General features: G+C 37.6%; 1 long non-coding RNA gene and 1 pseudogene across 1 annotated transcript in view; both read right to left on the bottom strand.

The window, feature by feature from the left end:
* The window catches only part of LOC145720968 (uncharacterized), a 326301-nt gene that overhangs the window by 177524 nt on the left and 126374 nt on the right, over positions 1 to 22403 (bottom strand). The window lies entirely within an intron of this gene.
* Positions 13114 to 22403, bottom strand: part of LOC102746476 (tRNA (cytidine(32)/guanosine(34)-2'-O)-methyltransferase pseudogene) — a 32227-nt pseudogene continuing 22937 nt past the window's right edge.

Genomic DNA, 22403 nt, shown 5'->3' with positions numbered 1-22403 from the left:
CTCCGGGCTCAGTGCCAAGTCTGCTCGAGATTCTCTCTCCCTCTCCCTCCCCCTCTTCCCCTCTGCATGCACTCTTTCTCTCTAATAAATAAATCTTTAAAAATAGATTATTTTTATTACGGAAAACATTGAGATAATAATAATAGTGTATAATAATATTAATAATAGTTATTGAGGGACTATTAAATGACAGGCTTTAGAGTAAACACTTTACAACATTATTTAATTTCCACACAGTTATCTGTTGAAGACAATATTGTACCCATCTTACAAATGGCTAGGTTGACTCACATGTGGGGGTAGAACAGACTGTTGGACAGGAGCATAGGCTCTGGCAACAAAGAGGTCTGTATTCCAATCCAAATGTATCCCTTGCTAGCTGTGGGACTTTGACCTTGTGATTTAACTTCCTGAAGCTTCAATTCCTAATCTGCATTTTAAGTATAAAAATAGCCATCCTACATGAGCAATATATGATGAAACACTATAAATCTGCTTGACAGAGTCCCTGTCACATAGTTGATGTTCAATTAATGCAAGCTTAAAAATGCAAAAAAAAAAAAACCATGGTGGGACAGGTATTGAAATTCAATAATAATAACACATAATGAGCAATTATAATGTTCTGGGCGCTGTTTTTAGTGTTTTCCATACATAAATTCAAACATTAGAGTCAGTCACTATTATAACCCCCATTTTAGAGATCATGAAACAGAGGCACAGAGAGATTAAATAATTTGCCCCGGGCATACAGCTAAACTGAGGCAGAGCTGTGATTAAGCACCAATGGTACTTTTAGCCACCACAATCTACAGCAATTCCTCACATGCGATCCCACTGATAGGAGTCATAGAGGGAGTAGGATACAGTGAGAAAGCCTGAACACAGGCTGTGGTTAGGAGCCCATTCAGTAGCCTCGGTTTGAGTCATGAAGACATAGACAAGAACAGAAAAAACAGAATTAAAAAAGAGAGAACTAGTGTGGCACCTTTATTTAGGAAAAAAAGTATCAGGATCGTAAAAAGCAACCAGTTATAGATGATAGAAGGGTCCAATTTCTGAGTTTGAGAAATGGGAAAGAGATGATGTTCTTGGTCAAAATAGCTGGAGGACAGAAGGCTATTTAAGAAACTTTAAATTCTCAAAAATCTAGGGTTTTTTTATTGGTTAACATACCATGTAAAATGTCTCGGAATATTGTCACATGACAGCTTTCCCAGGTATATTACATTAACTAGAAAGTTTCCTGTAAAGGCATCATTATGAAAGTCATCCTTAAAATCCCAAATGACCCTTTTTCCAATCCTTCTCGCTTCTTCTTCTACTCCTATGTGCACATCTGAGAGTGAAAAAGATCTCTCCTCCTTCTCACAGAATCTCATCCCCAAATTAGAATGTTGTCATCACCTTCCTGGCCTTAGAGAGTTCCAACTCTAACTTCTCCAAAGAGAAGAGGCCATGATTTATAAAGGCATTCCCATGTTTCCAGGCAGAGGAAGAGGCTGAGTTGGCTACCAAATGCCAGTTGGCGCTTAAAAAAAAAATCACATCACAGCAGAAGACAACATCAATTCTCATCAGCTTTATCCCATCAACACTACCATCATCAACAAGGCAGTGTCCCACACAGCCTCAGACTACCCTGTGAGTTCTTGAATTCTGTTCCCCAACAAAGTTGTCTTCAAAAGACAACAGAGACAACACCATGGAAAAATTTCATGGTACGGGAAAAAATGATCTACCATACTCAACTTCTGAGCCCTGGTTTATCTAACCAAGTCACTTAAACTCTCTGAGATGCAGTTACCTCATCTATGAAATAGAGAACTAGGTAAAGAGCCTCTAAAAACTAAACACAATGGGGGCACCTGGGTGCCTCAGTCAGTTAAGCATCTGACGCTTGGTTTTGGCTCAGGTCATGATCTCAGGATCATGATCAAGCCCTGCATCAGGCTCTGTGCTCAGCGTGCAGAATCTGTTTGAGATTATTCCCCCTCCCTCTCCCTCTGCTCCTCACCCTGCTCGCATGCACATACACACACTCTTTCTCCCTCTCTAAAATAAATGACCAAATAAAATCTTTTTAAAAAATAAAATAAATAAATAATAAAAACTAAGCACAATGGTAACATTTATTTAACTGCTCCTCTACCTCAATGTGGATTAAAACATTTTAGATGAGAAAAGGACCCAGAAAGTAAGCCCTGGCTGTACTCTTTAAGACACTGGACCTCATGACTCTCTCTCTCAGAGTGACCCTACCCCCAGTGAAAGTTATGATAATACACAACAGCTCACCACCATTGTTGCTGCTGCTATTTTTCTGGAATAGTTCAACATTCTGAACTCTTTTATCTTTTCTTCTCTTTCTTTCTCTCTGTCTCTCCTTTTTTCTCCTTTCTTTAAATGTGTCCTCAGCATCAAATATGAGCAATCACAATATCAGTCACTAGGGACAGAGTGGTGCATGAAATGGACACAGAACTAGCCCACATGGAACCTAGGATCTAAGGATCTAAGACCAGTTGATTCCTCTAAGCATAGCATAAGATCATTATCATACCATAAAAGAGCTAATGTTCAAGGATGCAAATTTGAGGAGAATTCTCACTAAAATTCATAGACTCGTAGGTGCACAGAGAGTGGAAAGGATCTTCAGACTTCAGTTATTCTAACCTCAAGTAAACACATTGGAATCCCTGATAGATTGTTAGCCAGCTTCCCTTTCAGCACTTCCAGGGACATGGCACTCACTCTTCATAAGACAATCCATTCCACATCATCAGCACCATATAATACATGACACATGATGTCCCTTTTCTCCAAGAAACACAGGAAAATCCTTTTTAAACTGGCCAGCATGTCCCTGGGAGGATATTTTGTAATGTTTCCCCAAGTGATTATTTTGGGAGGTCATCTAATAATCTTGAAAATTAAGAACACATAGTTTGAACTGATTAATATCTTGTAATGGCACAGTAAATATTTCAAGCATGGCAAATATCTTGAGAAAGGACTTTCTTTGTAGTTATATAACAGTTCAGGTTTAATGTTTGTTGTTTGAAGAAAGAGAAGACAGACAGGATTTAAATGCTTTGTTTTCATTGTACTGATTGGAAAAGAGTGTTGCTTAAAATATGTATATATGGTGGGCTCCTTGGAAAAGATGGAAAGTTGAATGTACTTAATTACTTTTGGTCTTTTCCAAAACCCCATTAAAATGGCAATAAAAGATGTTTTAATGCATAAATCCACAAAGATGAGGAGAAATAGGAGAGGAAAAATAACAAAATATTAGAAAATGCAAAGTAGATGGATTGGTATCAAATGACTTAGCAAATCCAAGAAAATTAAATCTTAATATAGAACCGAGAAAAGCCATGTCCAACTTAATTTTCCCTGAATTCCCTAAAGTATAGGAACTGCTCACAGTTTTGAAAGTGGAAATAAAAGGGGTAGCATAATAAGGAGAGTTGAGAGATTATGGGCTCCTACCCGCTAGAAAGAGACAACACAACATCTGTGTTCCAAACACTGAACCCATGTTTTATCTCTTCCTACCTGCTCTGTCAAATATCTAGAGGCTGTAAATGCACTGGGCTGTGGATTGAACTTGATTGCCTGTTCTTATTTCTAGCACATGTAGGCAGAAACCAGGATTTAATGCAAAGAAGAAATGTGTCTCAATATTTTGTTTTCGAAAGCCCTAAAATACTATAGACTCTATAGTTACATCAGATTCAGGTTAAATGGCTGGCAGGGGGGATTAAATTAAGGCTACTGATGTCCAACCAAATAAATTAAGTAGCCCCAGAAACTGACCAGCTGTCAATCTGTCTTCAGGATGTCATGGGATTCTCTTCATCGCTCTCAGTCTCTCAAACACACACACACACACGCACACACACACACGGAGCTGAGATTGACTACAGATTTTTTTTCTTAATATAATTCAGTTGGCTCTGTCTGATCCCATTGACACTAATCAAAAGGAAATCCTACCTATGAAAACAGTATGGACATCCTCAAAAAAATTAAGACTAGAACTACCATATGATCCAGCAATCCCACTTCTGGACATTTATCCAAAGGAAACAAAAACACTATATTGAAGAGACATCTGCATTTCCATATTCACTGCACTACAGCATTATTCACCATAGCCAAGATACGGAAGCAATCTAAGTGTCCATTGATGGATGGATTTTTTTAAATGTAAACATATATTTATATTGATTGATAGAGAAAAAACTTACCTATCTACGTACATACATAAACATATACTCACACAATGGAATATTATGCAGTCTTTAAAAAGAAGGAAATTCTATTTGTAACAACATAGATAAACATAGAGGACATTATGCTAACTTAAATAAGCCAGATAAATGCAAATACTATATGGTATCACTTATATGGGTAATCTAAGAAAGAAAGAAAGAAAGAAAGAAAGAAAGAAAGAAAGAAAGAAAGAAAGAAAGAAAGAAAGAAAGAAAGAAAGAAAGAAAAGGAAGGAAAGAAAGAAGGAAGGGAGGGAGGGAGGAAGGGAAGGCGGGAGTCAAACTTACAGAAACTTAAAGTAGAATGGTGGTTGACAGGCTGGAGGGTAGTAGAAATGGAGAAAGGATGGTCAAAGAGGACAAACCTTTAGTTATAAGGTAAGTAAGTTCTGAGAATCTAATGTATAACATGGTGTCTACATTGATAATAGGGTATTGTATGCTTGCAGTTTGCTGAGAGTAGATCTGAAGTGTTCCCAATAAATAAAGAAAGAAATAGTTAACCATGTGAAGTAATGGATGTGTTAATTAACTTGATTATGGGAATTATTTCACAATGTATACATATAGCAAATTATTGCCTTGTACGATTTAAATATAATTTTGTCAATTATGTCTCGGTAAAGCAGGAGGTGGGGGGCGGGGGGAAGAATCCCTACCAATTCATTCCCTCCCAGGTTTAAATATGTCCAGGTGATACACTTGCATCAACAGGCAAATGGCAAACCATAACTGGGCTTATAAGGGAATTTCAACTGACTCTAGCAAAGCAGCCAACTAAAAAGTAAGCACAAGTACCAGCAAAGCTTGTTCACAGGCCCTTTTAATGTTGTTCCCTGCTTCTCGAGTTCTCCTACTTTGGGTCTCAGGATCAGATAACTTCAAGGAAGCTAATCTTTTCCTGGAGGCATTTTTACCTGACTGAGAACAGATATTAAATAGAGTCCCCAGGATTCCATTTCCTATTAAATCACCATAAACCCAAGTAATTGATTGTGCAAATGATTGCACAATAGCCTCTATATGCAAGACAATTCACCCATCTCTGTCATCACTGGCTCACTAAGGTTCAATGTGAACAAAACAGGAGTCCCAGACCCCAGGCTTCTGCCAAGTGTTCCATATGTCTTTCAGTGTTAGGTGTGACCATGAGAGTGTAGCTATGGTTCTGAGACCATCATATTTCTATCCTGTAGTGTCTCCCACAAGTACACAGAATTTGCGTATTCTGTTCTTTGTATGGATTATAATTTTTAAGTAAAATCTGAAGATTTATTTTAATGTTTGCCTCTCTATTTTTAGTTTCTTGCTTATCCAGAGTATAGGAATTTCATCCTTTAGCATGGGTCCAAAAGTGTCCCACCAGATGAATTAGACTCCAACTAAGTAGAGTCCACCATTGATCACTCCATTTAATATCATTTTTCAATTTAGATTTGAAATATATTACAAAATAAAAATACGCATATACAACTTAACAAACTTAATGATTGGGAACCGGTCTCTTAAATCAGATAGAATTGACTTCATGTCTTTGTTCTTCACCTCCTAGCTGTATGACCTAAGTCAAACTTTAACTTTCTCATTTAGAATAAAGTTGAGATGAAATCAAAGACAGTATCTGGAGAAGGTGCCTGGGTGGTTCAGTTGGGTAGGCATCCAACTCTCAGTTTCAGCTCAAGTCATGATCTCAGGGTCATGAGATCGAGCCCATCCTCAGGCTCTGCGCTAGGTGTGGAGTCTGCCTGAGATTCTCTCTTTCCCTCTCCCTCTTCCCCTCCCCCCTCCATGCTCACACTCTCTCACTCTCCCTCTAAAAAATAAAAAAAATAAAAAGACAGTATCTGGAACAGTAAACACTCAAGAGATGTTAGCTATTATAATTACATTATTAGTAGTAGTAGTATTTTTATGTAGTTCCACTTGGAGATAATTTATTTTTCAAATTATACCACATTTCTTAACAAGTTTGAGATTGTTTGTTTATCAACCCTTCTGAATAACTTTATAAGGCTTGTGAAAATCAGATTAATGTTTTTTGTTATACATTAGTATTCAGTACAGGCACTATTTTTTTTTTCAGAGAGATCCTGATATATATTTTCTTAAATAAGTAAATTTCTCCTATCTCAATTGGGTTATTTTTTTAGCAAGAAAAAATTAACATACCCAAATAGAGAAATAAAAAGTCAGTATTGGAAAGTCGGTAAATGTGGTAGATTTTATTATTTTTCATTTATTTACTGCCTTCTCTATAAAAGGAGTATGTACTTCTGCCTCATGACCACCAGACTTGGTTATTTTACTTACTTTGGCAAAAGAAATGTACAAGGAACAAAAGCTACAATTAAGCAAAAACTTTAAGAGCCATCAGGTGATTTCATCATTGCTCTTTTTCTACCTCCTCAAGATTAGTCTGGAATTTCCCCTTCAATTCTGTAAGTCTAAAGGAAATACTTGTAAAGCATAAGTACAGTCAATCCATACATGATACGAGCAGAGATACAGGCAACTGAAAGTACTTTGGATACATGTGAGAAATAAATCTTTGTGTCAAGCCACTGATGCTTGGGGATTATTTGTTACAACAGCATAACCAAGAAAAAGCTAACCGATACAGAAACAGTCTGGAGTAAGGTATTGCTATGATAGGAAAGCTAAAATAGAGGGCATTGATGTAAGGGATGAATTAAAAAAAAAAAACCTTACTGAAGGCTGGAAAAATGAAGAATAAATATGATGCAGTGATAAATTGTTACCTGAAATAACTTGGAAGATAATAAATCCAATGTCCTGTGGCTTTAAGGAAAGAGAATGAGAAACAGAATGCTACTAGATTTAATTGCTTTTAGTTGGATTTGATAAGTTACTACTGAAAAAAAGGAAATCAGAAACAACTGGAACTGCTGGCGAGCAGAGTTGCAATATGAAACTGTTTTCCTCTCCTACTAGCCTAAGATCATTTTGAGAAATACTTGGAAAAACAAAATCCAATGAAGCCTCAACCTCATGGCATTGTCCAATCCAAGGGAGGGAAAACATGTCTATATGTGTAACTCTCAAATCATTAGGTAGTGTTTATTAAGATATTTCAGGTGATAAAATGGCTCAGAAAAAAGAGATGAAAGCCATGGCTCTCTCATGGAAACATAATAAGCTTGATTTACCTTTAAGGAAATGTAGGGAAGTAGAAAGATAGGTTTCAAAAAGAATTTTGTGTGTGGTTTCCTGGAGTAAAATAAATTAAAATAGCTGTAATTCTAAAAGAGCCAACAACCTAGATTAAAAGAGACTGACCATTTGAGGCTTCAACTGAGCTTTGCCACTTCCACCTCTCCTGTAAACAGAAGTAGAATGAGAAATCTGTTAAGACCCCAAGTAAGGCATTTTCTCCAATGCCTCACTCAGATTGTGCAATAGCATCTGGAAAAGAAAGACCATAGAAAAGGAGGAACCTTCCAATAAATGAAGCCAGAGTCAACAAGAACAATGGACTGAGGAGCTAATTCCAAGGAGCAGAATCTGGATCTAAAAAGATGGGGTTTTTTAAATATTCTTTCACAGGAGGCTCTCTAATTGTCTACCTAGAGGGTATTATGCTAAGTGAAATAAGTCAGACAGGGAAGACAAATACCATATGTTTTCACTTGTATGTGGAATCTAAAAAACAAATGATTGTCTACTCGGTGTGATTTCAGAATTGCTATGAAACAGCAACTCCTGCTTATCTCCCATGTGTTCCCTTCCCACACTGAAGAGCCCTGTCTGCCTTGATATGTAGCCCACAAATGTGGGACCAGATATTTTTTTGTTCTTGTGATGCAGACTATCACAATATTCTAGACTGGGCCACTTGCTAGTATTGGATGCAAATTTGGTGGGTATTCCTTATAGACAAGATCAGTGCTTTTTAAGTAAGGCTGGGAAAAAACCATTTGAGATGATGAAAGAGAACTGAAATAGTTTATTATTGCCATTTATTCACTGTCCCTTCTAAAAGAATATTTCACTTTCCTACCCAAATGGTATGAGGCTTCACAATTTTACTTCATTTGCTTTGACCAATGGAATTGTTAGTGATGTATGCCATATTCAAGCAGATGCTTTAGAGTGATTATGCAGTTGTTGTTATTGCTATTATCTGGTTTAGTCTCTCTCTCTCTCCCCCCTCCCCTCCCCACCCCCTCCCCGTCTTGTATGGAAACAGCATGTCCAAGATACTGACAGCTCCTTAGCCTGGCTCAAACAATGAAGAAAACATTTTGAATGTAGAACATAATTATAGCCATCGCAAAGTGAAGGGTAATAAAATTACAGATAACCCCACAAAGATGATGTAACATGAGTAAGAAAGAAAACTTGGTTGTTTTAAGACACTGAGATTTGGGAGTTATTTTTATCACAACCTAACCTAACAAAAATTAATTAATAATATATAGCAGAAGTATTGCATTTAATAAGATATACAGCGATGTTTCCAAGAGTGAAAAAGAACATTGCCTAACAATGATCTATTATGGTGTATGTAGATATATCTTACTTATGTATTACTAATATACAGTAATATTTCATTTGTGGATTGCTAATACATATTAACATAATAATATATAATAGTATTATATATTTTGAACAGCCTCCTTATATTTTGTCATTTTCCACATTATGAGTCCTACTCCTCTGGAGTAGAATTCAGGAAACATCCTTTCAATGCAAATGTAAACATATGACTTAATCCTTCCAATCTGATACAACCACATGAAACCTGAATTTGGAATGAAGCAATGATCTATGGAAGCTTCACTCAAGGAAACTGACCTTTAGCAAATTTGGGACAAAAACATTTACTTCTTTAGTAATTGCACTTGGTGGAATGTCCTGCATTTTGCCCTGAGTGTAAGGAACTGGACAACAGTGACAGTGAAAAGATCCTGCCATGCTGCTGTACATTAAGCCTGGTTTCATAGCTTGGGAGTCCATGTCTCTTTGTCTTCTAAATGGCCATTAATAAATTATTTTAAAAATTAAACTAGCAAGGGGCACCTGGGTGACTCAGTTGGTTAATCATCTGACTCTTAATTTCAGCATAGGTCATGATCTCAGGGTCCTGGAATCGAGCCCTGTGTCTGGCTCCATGCTCAGCAGGGAGTCTGTTGAGGATTCTCTCTCTACCTCTCCTTCTGCCCCTCCCCATTTGTGTTCTCTCTCTCTCTTTCTCTCTAAAATAAATAAATAAATCTTTAAAAAAATTAAACTAGGAAGAGATAGTTCTGTTGTTTGCAAGTAGGTCTCCAAACAAATACATATATAAACAGAGAAATACTGCACTTTGTTATAATTTGTACATGAGGGGGAAACTGTTCATATTCCCAGTATAAACCAAGTTCTCCTGAAACATGACATCCTCCACCACTTTCATAGGTGGGAATTCAGGGAGAGGAATTTCATTACAGATGTGGATAGTCTAAATTTCTTCTCATGCCTCCTGCACCTTAGCTACAGGAGACTTCTGAAAAGTGTCCCCTTGTGTCATCTTACACCTGAACACCTTTGTCCAGCTCACCATCAGAAATGCTTTCTACCTGGTCAATGCTTCCCCTGTTTGCATGTGCAGAAAACTGGAAAGAATTAAAAAGAAACTCTACAATTTTTCACAAGAAGCTAAATACTACCTGTGTAGGAAGCTTTTCTGATCCCTATGGGAGAATTTATCACCCTCAAAGCACTGTGTACCTCTCTTAGAGAGTTTATTTTTATTTGCTTGTATTGTTTAATTTCTTTGCAGGTCTCCACATACACATTACATTGTAAGCTCTTACACGGTCGTGAGTGAATCATTTCTGTACATCCAGAACAGCAGTAATATCTTTGTCTTTTATAAGTACTTCAAGAAGGGTACAGATAGATGAAAATAAAATAGCTCTGTATAGAGTACAACAGATGATACAAAACAGGATAGGCATTTCCTCAAAGTTTAAACTTATCTACCTAGGCCATAACAGCAGCAAAGGTTTTGTTCCAGCATGGCAGGGGAGTCTAGAAAGTGATGAGTTAAAAATGTTTTCAGGAAAGATCAGATCACTGTGATACCTTTAGGGGAGAAAAGACTCCATTTTGATGTGCATGTTTAGACTAGATCACTGAATGACCTGGAATGTTTAGAAACAGGAAAGGAGTGAAATCCAGCTTCTTCCTTAAGTGTAATTCCATCAGTGTTTGATTATGGATTGAACTATTGATATCATCTTAAATGCCTGAGCAAGAACACCCTCAGGCCAGCTTTTCTTTCAACAGGGATGAAAAGTTGATGTAATGGATTCTAGTTGCTCAGTGAATCTGGACCATGTGAGGACAGCCCTATGAGTCCAGATGGAGTAAAGTGGGTTATAGTGTAGTTCTGTACTTGACATCTTTGTCCCAGGTGACAGAATTCCCCTGCCCTCTTCAAACAAAATCAGTTTGTTTGAAACCAAAAATTCAGGCATAAATTATTTATTTGATTTAAAACTACTAGTCCCAGTGATTAGCAAAAGGTGTAGAACATAATAGGTGTTCAATAAAAACTTGTTGAATTGTGTTGAATTGCAAATGAATTAATGTCTCTTCTCCTTCCTCCCACCCCACCACAAAAGAAAAAAAATTAACCTGCTGCTCTGGTTATTTTATAAATGTAATCATCTTGAACTATCTCCTTATATCCCAAGTTAAACTTTATGTGTTTATGATGCCAAAATATTTATTTTGTCAATCAGTCCATCATCTGGTTTGACTCAAAGTATTAACTAAATTGACTATATTTTACTGAAATAAAAGCATGGTCCATGTTTCCTTTTGTTGACCTCTCTCTTTCTTCTTTTATTTCTTCAGATTTGGCTTCCTAGTCAGATAAGGATATATATCCTTATTGTATTTTGAACTATTCCTTTCCAAATCAATTAGCTTACAAGTTCTTGACTTCTGTAGTGCTAAAGTATAAGGATTAAACCCCCTTTAATTTAAACTGAAATCTAACTGTCTAGAACCAAGAACTGGAGAAGGCTTCAGAGTCTTATAATACAAGCTATTATTCTTTATACTAAAATTAAATGCAATGGAGAAGAAGCAATGAGTTCTCAGATACCCCCAAGGGGGGAAAGGGAGTATTAATTGGTGTGTCTCAATCTGAAATAAAGTAATATTCTTTGGGGGACAATAATTTTTTTGTGAACTTCATTTGTAATTCATCAGCTTGGCCAATTTAAAAAGCAACATAAGGGAACAGTCAAATAAGAAGTTTATATGCTTTTGGAAAATAAAAGGAGATATTGAAAGAGCCATGATTAATACAGCAAGTGATTGAGAAGAAAGCAATTTAATGAAACAGCTGTTCTGGGTTTGGGTTTTTTTTGTTTTTGTTTTTTTTGGTTTTTGCCTATTCTGGATATAAATATGAAAGTGTATACTCCTGCAAAAAAGAGTAATTTTGCTTTCCCTGGAGTAAAAGAATCTTTCTATGTTTACAGTTACACAAAAATAACAAGTAGCAATTCATGTACTATTATTCAGTTTTAGATCATGAAAGAGATTGTCATGAAAATATTCATCCCTTAGTAGTATTATGGAAAACAGACCCAGATATAACAGAAATGGAAAAAAGCTCCAACTACTCTTCATAAATATTTATGAATATTAATTTTTCCAGTCTGCATAAAATAGGATTCTATTTTAGCTGACCATCAACGGAGTAGTATTGTGCCTATTCATCTGACAAAAAAAAAAATGTGATTCATTAGACATAACAACCACCAGGTTGAGAAAAATTAGGTTTATTATGCTGAAATCCTCACTTCTCTGCTGAAAACTTCATTGCATTTTTGTTGATTTTTCTAAGCAACACTGCATTTAGAAAAGGTATCTATTACTATATCTACACTATATAGGTACACAGTGAATTTTTTTAAGATTATATTTATTTAGATATATTTAGAAAGAGAGAGAGAGAAAAATCAGGGGGATGGGCACAGGGAGAGGTAGAGAGGCTCTCTAGCAGACTCTGCACTGAGCACACAGCCCCACTTGGGGCTCCATCTCAGATCATGACCTGAGCGGAAATCAAGAGTCAGAGGCTTAACCACTTGAGCCACCCAGGCGCCCCTCACATTGAATATTTTTTTAAAAAATGAATCTGTTGGAAAGTTATCACTAAATCATCAGTCAAAGGCCAATTTTGACTATTTTTGTAAAAAAAAAAAATAACTTTGGCCCCAAATCTCTTTTTGGTATAACAAAATACAATGCTTTTTTTTAATTAGTAGATCAAATTATAAGATCTTCTATAATTCAACGTAGTGACAAATGTGAACAGCATTTCTAGATGCCTGCAAAAACTGCAATGTAACATAAAAAGTAACTGATTTGTATTGGTGGGAAGGTAACAGGCACTACTTTTACTACTGTGATTTGTTGCCGGCATTTATATTGGGGAGTAAAGCTAAATTTCAGTTATATTAGTGAAATTTCAGTTATATTAGTGAAAATAAAAATGTAATATTTTCCTCCATTGGGTTCACAGATATTCCTAATTGCTGTCCATTTTAAGAACCCCTGTTTTGGGGCACAATCCTAGACATACTCAGGACACCCCTGGAAAGATTGAAAGAAGCAAGACCTCACTCAAGAATCCCCTCTGCAATGCAGACAGGCATTCTGCAGTGTTTCTTTCCTTGTTATGGTCATGGTGGTTGTTGCAGGTTCCCACTGGGGGCTTGGATGTTCAGGACCCATTGATGAGATATTTGAAAATAAGTTCATCAATGCAAGTTCCGGGTTGCATCAGATTGCCAGCTAACTTAAAGTGTTAAGGTGAACAATTCATTTAATTGTCTTCCACCTCAGAGGCCAGCAGGGTATGGTGCTGGGAGCAGCCAGGGGCTGGGGCAATGTGTCCATTGTGCTGATGGGGCAGTCCTGGGGATGGGTCTCCTTGGCCAGCCACCCTTTCTTCGTCAACGTGCAGTCCTCCCAGGATGGTGGCGAGATGGGGGGCTGCGTGAGTATATACTCATACTTGGAGCCGTCCTCTGGGTCCAGTGGGTAACCACAATCTGAGCCATAGAAGCTCAGGTCCCCACAGGTCACCAATGGCACAATGATGCAAGTGGGACCATCTAATTGGTGAAAATATGGATCGTAAGAGTCATCCAGCAGGGGTTTGGTCAGGTCCAGAAGGAAACCCTCAGCGGGGTCATAACCCTTACAGACAGTGAAGGCCCCTATGCTGGAGGGGCAGCCATTCCTGGGCTTGGCAAAGAGCACACTGGAGAAGACACATGGCTGGCTATTGGTCAGGGTCACATCCTGGCCTCCAAAGATCGTGGTGACAGAGTAGTCAGGTCTCCCAGGGACCTGGCAATAGCAAGCTTAGCTTTTGGAGTGAGGAGAAGGGGGACCAAGGAGGCTGGTCCATAAGCTGCCTGAGCCTCAGTGAGAGCACAGACTGGCCAGAAGTCATCAAGCTTCAGTTTGAGGTCTTAGTCAATCTGAATGCCTGTCACGCATGCCTGAGGGCTCCCGTTGGGAGCATGGGGCGCCTGTCATGGTGGAAACCGAAGGCTTGGGCACAGCGCAGACCCCATCTGAATGTACTGCAGTGCCTTTTTATTTAAATTGGAGAGGGGAGAGGAGTGGGAGGAAGGAAATTAACTTTTGTCAAATTCCTCCTCTTTACTAGATATTGTGGTTGGTGCTTCACGTGTATAATTTATCTTTCACCATAAGGCAGATATTATTATCCCAAAATTATAAATAAGGAAACTGAGAAGAGATTACTAACATATCAAATGCTTTATAATAGCATAACAGAATAATATCATTGAAGTTTCAATGGAGACACCAAGATAAACAGATACAGCATTCCAATGTGCCAGACCAAAATAGAAACTTTCAATATCAGTGTTCTAGACTGTTTTCCCAAACCAAATTGAATATATAAAAGGTTGAAAGAGTGGAGAGAGCGAGAGGATTTAAACAGATTTCTGCCAGCTCTGAGTCATTTCACCTTTGGCCTGGCAAAAGAACCCTCACCAGGTCTCCTTGTAGAGCCTCAGATGAGTTTGGTAGGCATGGTCGGCTGAGATCTGACTCTTACCAGAAGGCTGGGGGGAAGGATAGGTGGGTGAGCAAGCTATATGGCCAACTAAGCTTTGCTCAGGTGCATCTGGAAAGAAACTGCACTTCCCTTTGCAAGGTGGTACAAAAGTATTGCATGCTTCCCATGGACCAGTTCTCTCCTGAGGGAGAGAAAACTTGCCTAGAGCCTTTTTTTAACTTCTGCCCTAGAGAGTCTTCTGGAAGGAATATTGGATTTCCAAAAGTGAAGTACCTATGGAGAGGTCCTCTGAAGACCCAAGGGCCGTGAGGAAGCAACCAAAAAATGGGCATTGTCCTCAGAACTGAGGAGCTGCCAATAGAACTCTTCAGGAGGAATGGCACGTAAGAGCCCACAAAGCACAGAGACAGGAAGTGAGCTCCACACACCTGCAAGGCCAGAGAAGGGACAAACATATTCTGACAGCACAAATCAAGAATGCACTGTTTCCTTATCCCCGCCTCCCTCCCTATATTCCTTATTTAGACGGGCAAGAGTAGTAGCTAGTTGAGTGAAGATTGAAAAGAAAGTGTGACCACACCCTTACTCCCAACACAAGTTGCCAGACAAAAGTACGCTCCAGCTGCAAGGGCAAAAAAATTAATATTAAATGAATTTCCATATTTTGATGACTTTCTGGACGTAAGAACCCATATTTAGAAATTGAACGGAGTCTTTAATTTGAAGTAGTATTAGGATATTCTAGATGACTTGCAAGATGTGAATTTTTTTTTCCCTCTCTGGATCCAGAAGCAGGGTTATGACTTCTTCCCTGTCTCTCACATTGCTGGAGCTGTGTGGATTGACTGATGTCACAGCAGTAAATACCAGGATGTTTCAGAGACACCCCCCACCCTGGGACCACCTAAATAAGCCTTCATATGGTTTGACTCCCCTCAACTGCCAATTATTTGACATAATGTGGAAAGACGTGGAAAGGCTGAGAAAAAAAGCCAGCACCTAAGGGAAGAAGGGAGTTTACACAAGGTAAGGTGGTATGATATAAAATGATATTGCTCCTTGAGAAACAGGGAAAGGAAATAAAAGTGCATATCTTCACCAGCCACGAAGTGCCCAGCACACAAATGCCCCACACTGGAGTCAGACCTAGGATGCCCTTTAGCTGAAGGGAAAGAAGAAACTGTGGGAAGTCCATCTGTGTGGAAAATGTTTTGGTAGCAAAATCACTTAGGTATTGACATACTTGAAAAAGAAATACTGTGGCCTTATTCTGTTACTTTAGTAAAGATTATTACTTTGGTATTTCTCCCAACCAACAGGCTAGAGGTACACCAAGGGGTAACGAGAGTGTTTTGTTACAGTGTTGTGATACATAGGAAATATTCCGTATTTGTTGAATAAATGAATGAATGAATGAATGAATGAGAATCTAAATCTGTCGATGACCATAATAATATTACTTTTCATCTAAATATAGCCTCTGGATTTGTTTGAGTGTTGGTTGCTGTTCCGTTGTTGCTTTATTTTTCCTCTTCTTGTTTTTCATAGCTTAAAGGACAAAAGAACATACTGGCCATGGCCTTACAATCCTCAGACTTAAAACAAAAGAATCAAATGCAATGCCAACTATGGCCTGGGAAATAAGGAAAGAGTTGAACATGGGAAAATTAAACTACCAGGATCCTAATCAAACTCTCTTTACAAACAATAAGTAGTGGGGAACCAAAGTAAGGCATGGGAGTTAGGAGAATACCCCTCTCAGATTCCTGTCTGAGGGGAGCCAATGAGCTAAGCGTCCCAGCAGCAAAGTTCTGGAAATGCATCAGAGGGCTCCCACAAGCTGCTCCCCACCTTGGCTGGCTGCAGGGCTCCCATAGAAGGCCCTTTACTGGGAGTCATGGGACTGTGGGCCAGGCGAATTTCTAAGACTTGCCATTAGCCTTGCTGATGTTCTTAGAATTGTTGTCTTAGGCTCTTCTTGCCAACCAAACTTTCTTCCTTCAAAGGGTCAGATCAGACGGTCTCTCAGCTGATCGAGAGATCCAACACTCTCGCAGCTTCTCACAGCTCTCTCCCCTCTCCCCTGTGGGTTCTGGAAAGTCTGACCTGAACTAGCAACTACTGAGAAGCTAGAGTACTAGGAGAGTGTGTATGCCCAGGTTACCACCCGGCAGTACAGCAAAACCTGCCAGAATGAAACCTAGAGTTGCAAAATATTTCTGGAGAAAACTCCACATGTTCTTTATGTCAAAATCAGAACTTTTAAATATTGGTTCAAATTTCTCTTAAAAATCACATGTAAGCCAAACAAGACATCCACCATTGGGATTTCACCACAACCGGCCAGTTCGTAGCTCCCACTCCATAGCATCATCCCTCACCAGGGTAATTTTTGCTCTGCCTCTCCCAGGATTTGCTTTATTTTGCTTTTCCCTATTCTAATTTCCCTGCCAAGGAGAGAGGATTCTAGCAGTTCAAACAAAGGCAGTTCTTGCAAAACCTTGAGCTGAGTACCTCTCAGGACTTAGAGAACACTTGAGACATGGAGATGCTTGGAGGGACCAGTTGTCTCTAAAGCAACGGAAACGGAATGAACACCCATTCCTTTCCCTGAGTTCAAAGACAGCACAGAAACAGCCCTGCCTCCATCAGGGGCTGCTTCTGACCTAGCATTTAAATGTGCCTTCAAATGGCCTTTGAAATTTGAGAAGACTGTATAGTACCCCTGCTATAAAGTCTACTTAGCCTGGAAAGCACGTCTTTAATGGCAGTCTAATATCCTTTGGACGGCTACTGTAAGCCTCCTCAGTAAATCACTACTGCTTACGGGCTTAAATTCCATTATGGTCCAGTTAGTCTTCATCAGTATGAGAAAGTCTGATTTATTTGGTTTTCAAATTCAAAGTTTCTGTCCTGTTAGAAGACAAAAATCAGTATTTTATTTGCCCTCTGCAAATGTTAGTAATTGGAGGTTCCCAAATGCACATTCATTTTAGTTGTACAAAGACAGCTACAGAATAGCATTAAAATGGATTTCTAGACCACGTTCGTGGTAAGATTGCAATGACAGACCTGAGTTAGTAAAATTCCCCCTCACTGTCCAAGCTCTGAAACATCCTCTGGCTTCCCTTGTGTATTATTCAGAGAGAATTCAGCCTTAGGGAATATTAACACAGGCCATGTCATTACAATCAGTAACAAATGAGTTTCACATTATCTGTTCTTTCCTGCTTTATTCAACAATGCTGTTGAATGTTGTTTGCATGTGCATTTCTAAAGTTCAGAGTGTCATGGACAAGATTTCTGGGACTATCTAGCTGGTAGGAATTGGCAGAACCCTAAAGAGATTCCCTCCTTATTTCTAGCCACTTTGACAAATGCTTTTTTTCTCAAAGAAATCCATGCACAACTGCTGACATTTTTTCTATCTATAGACTTTTACTCTAGAGTTCAGTTCTACAATACTGTTTTCCTAGCTAAAATCCTAGGTGCAGATTCATATACAGGGAGAACTTAAATTATTCTATCCATGGATTAATCATGAGAGATTTAACTCACTGCCCAGGAGCCTGGTTGTTATTATAATCCTGTCCATAATAATTGAGAGGTAAGAATTTATCTCTAGACCTGTTTTTTCATGTATATAAGAGTGTCCTACCAAATAATATCTAAGGCCAGGGACAAATCTATACCATTTGGGGGCCCTTGGTAAGAAAAGCAAACTCAAAATTATGAAAGGTAGATATGAAGGGAAGTTAGATATAAAATGAAACATTTATTTATAGTAAGAAATAACAAATTATTAATTTTAAAAGGATGACCAATACCATACACATCACAAAATAGGGGAAAATGAAAAAATAGTTTTATTAATTACCTTCCTGGCACATATCTATAATACTTATTTCCCTACCAATTTTGGCTGCATAATCTTGATGGACTCTTACTTTGACAACAATTTTATATTATTGTCTACAGAGAAAAGAGAAACACAATTCAGTCTTTCTTCTATCAGGGCTAATCAAAATCTGTATTGTTTATAGTTTATTGTTCAGAAAATTTCTTTCAGTTTCAACACATATTATTAGCAATCTCATGTAAACATTTAATATGATAACAAATTTGAGGAAACTTCTATCCAATAATCTTTGTCTACGAGCTCTAAGATTCAGAAGAATCTTCCACAGAGCAGCTTCTACTTCTCCATTTTTGAAACTTTGTATTTTCCACACTATGGACATACTCACAAGCCAGAGGCCAAAGACACATTTAAAATGCAACATTATTTCTGGCACCTTTGAGACATGACCCTGAGTGAGTCAGAAAAATGGTTGGTAGGAATATTCCTGAAAGTCATTTCTATAATGAGATGGCTAGCAATAATTTAACAATGCCTGGAAGAGACCACAAATCACATAAACATAGCCCATTAAACTCAAACTATGTTAAATATATCTTACTGTTTTCAAATTTTATAAAAAATATATTACCATGGGAAAGTATTGCTGGGATCCTTCCAGGATATAAGTGAGGAACCCTAACGTTTATGCTTACATAATTTCATGGTAAATCCATTTCTAAGACCTTCCTAATTACAACAATGGTTCTGAGAAATTAATGTAGCTAAAACTCAACACAATGTGTTTGGCTTAGGAAAAAAAAGGAGAAAGAATAAAAGAAGTAAAGGATAAGGAATAGTGAATGCACAGGAGTATGGTTTTAATTATTTTGAGATTATGCATTGATTTTAATCACTTCTAATCCATTTCTACTGATCATGAGCAAACAAGAATTGGTTGCAAAGTCCTCTTGTCAATTTTTTTTTTTAAAGATTTTATTTATTTATTTGACAGAGAGAGACACAGTGAGAGAGGGAACACAAGCAGGGGGAGCAGGAGAGGGAGAAGCAGGCTTCCTGCCGAGCAGGGAGCCCGATGCGGGGCTCCATCCCAGGACCCCGGGATCATGACCTGAGCCGAAAGCAGACGCTTACCAACTGAGCCACCCAGGCGCCCCAGAGTCCTCTTGTCAATTAAACTAGGTAAGGGTATAATCTATCTTGCCTTATTTAAGGACTGAATTGATCCTATTCTAAATATAGTGTGAACATAGCTTACATTTAGTAATTTAATATTATTCACTGGAGTTACTACCTTTAAATCTGATAACAAGATTGGATTTAAAAATAGGCATCTGTCTGGCAAAAAGAGTGTCAGAGATTCTTCTTGTTCTTTGTTTATTTAGAGTTTTTGTTTGCTTGTTTTTTGATCATTATGGAAATTTATAATACAAGTTTTATGGTAATCTCCAAATTGATCCTAGATCTAAATATAAAAACACAATTATAAACTGAAATGTTTGTCTTTAGGAAATTTTATTAATTAATGGGAAAAGCCCTAGACTCTTACCATTCATTTAACAAACTTTTATTAATACTTAGAAATAATATGTGGCAGGCACTGTGCTAGGCAGATGCATGCATATAATTTGTAACTGGGACAGTCATTTACCAGTTCTCTGGGCGTGTTGATTCCATTTTTGCCTGTCTGCAAGTTCTCAGATAGTTGGGGGTGGGGGAGAGAGAGGTAGGGAGCTAAAACAATGATGCTTCCTACTGCCATGTGATCCCTTTCCATTGAATTATAACAGATACAAAATGCTCCAACCTCGAGTCAAAAATCTGGCTTTAAATGCCTTCTCTGCTTCCTACTACCTGTGTGAATAAGGCTGGTGGTCTTCAAACTGTTTTATATTCTCCCTAAAATGCGTAAAATTTGGGTAGAGGTCTCATTTTTGAAATCAAAGGTTTAAATAGGTACAATGTCTATGATTTGGGATATATTATAAATATTGATATTGTAAAGTCATATGGGTACACCACCCTTTTAAATGTGTCCAGTAAATCTAAATAACCATAATGATAGATACTTCCCATCATACATTTAAAGATATAAACAAGATCTTTCTTAACAGTTAGCAATTTTATCTCATCTATTTTCTCCTTGCACCTACTTCCCATTGCACTTCACACACACACACACACACACAGTATCCTAGCATTATATATTTTTATATTTAAAAGGTCGCCTTATCATACTTATATTCTACAACAAAAATATTTATATTTAAAACAAACATTTTAGGCTTTAAGTATTAAGTATTTAAGTAATCATCTAGATTCTGTCATAATTATCAGTAGTCCACAATTTAACAAAAGAACAAATATATTAAAATTTTGAAACTCTCCAAACAAAAAAAATTAAGTTTTTTTAGAACTCTATCTCTTAAAGAGATTGTTTCTTTGAAATTAGTTCATGTATCCATGGATGAGTATGACTTGTCACTAAAATGAGACAGTTTTCAGGATCATGTCTTTTTTCTTACTTTCTTTTCCTTCTTATTTTTCATTTTTATAGACATAAATTCTGAGAAAAAAATTTGTTATTACCACAAGCTGAATGGGATGCAAGAATTTTCTAATGAAATATCATCATTTCTTTGAATTTCCTCCAAATTATATGCCAAACCCATGTAGTGATCTATCATCTAAAATTATTTTTAATAGTCTCTCAACTGACAACTTAGTTATTTCCTCCTTCAGTTTTGTTGAAAGCCAAGAATTGGAAAGTACCTGACCTGTGAAATGATTTGTTATCCAGTCATGAAAATCACTCACTTTTTTAGTTTCTGGGAAATATACCAAAAAGGTTTTTGTAAGTCTTATTAAATCACTCTTGGTTTTTCACACAGTGGCACCTTGTTTAATCCAATATCCTCAGAAAGGTTTGAGAATATCAAAATATTGTTATTTTAAATACATTTTGGCAATACTAATTTTTAGTAAAATAATTTTGTCTTATCATGTTCCTTAAATACATTTTCCCCCAAACCCTGGCACTACAATTGAACCTACACAGTTTATAGAAACTATCTACTCTATAACCTAAATGGCAAAGTCAGTCCACATTGTCTAAGCAATGTATTGATCCAAGAGTTATTGCCTGTAAAAAAATGATTCACTTGGGTGCCTGGGTGGCTCAGTCGTTAAGCGTCTGCTTTCGGCTCAGGTCATGATCCCAGGGCCCTGGGATCGAGCCCCGCATCAGGCTCCCTGCTCCACGGGAAGCCTGCTTCTCCCTCTCCCCCTCCCCCTGCTTGTGTTCCCTCTCTTACTCTGTCTTTCTCTGTCAAATAAATAAAATCTTTAAAAAAAGGTTTCACTTTAGCTACCAATTCAAATAAATTTATTAATTGTGTCCCTAGGACCATCAGCTAACTTCTAAATTATATTCCTAGAACAAATACACAGACAAACTGTGGCACTTTGCCATGGTTTTCCTTTTTTTTGTTTTTGTTTTTGTTTTTTGGTTCTCTTTATTGACATTTACACAGCCATGTTTCATTCATATTACATATATAGCTAATCCAACCAAGTAAATCAAACTTCTCTCCTTAATACCATTCCAAGAAACACCTTTTAATGCATAGCCCAAGACCCATTTTTTTCATAAAGCCTAGGTACTGCAGCTTAAGCTGGAGTCCCTTCTTGTGAGTTTAACACTTCATATTCTGTTCAGAAAACTAAATCTGACTATGAACTATCTTCTGTGGTTCACTATTTCTTTTTTTCTTTTTTAATTTTATTTTCTTATGTTATGTTAGTCACCATACATTACATCATTAGTTTTTGATGTAGTGTTCCATGATTCATTGTTTGCGTATAACACCCAGTGCTCCATTCAATATGTGCCCTCCTTAATACCCATCACCAGGCTAACCCATCCACCTACCCCCCTCCCCTCTAAAACCCTCAGTTTGTTTCTCAGAGTCCATAGTTTCTCATGGTTTGTCTCCCCGTCTGATTCCACCCCCCCTTCATTTTTCCCTTCCTACTATCTTCTTTTTTTTTTTTTAACATATAATGTATTATTTGTTTCAGAGGTACAGGTCTGTGATTCATCAGTCTTACACAACTCACAGTGCTCACCATAGCACATACCCTTCCCAATGTCTATCATGACCCAAATAAATAAAATCAT

Source organism: Leptonychotes weddellii, chromosome 4 (genome assembly GCF_054177405.1).
Source record: "Leptonychotes weddellii isolate Sample4059 chromosome 4, ASM5417740v2, whole genome shotgun sequence".
Taxonomy (NCBI): Eukaryota; Metazoa; Chordata; class Mammalia; order Carnivora; family Phocidae; genus Leptonychotes; species Leptonychotes weddellii.
Note: the sequence above shows the minus strand (reverse complement) of the source record. Positions and strands in the feature narration are given on the sequence as shown.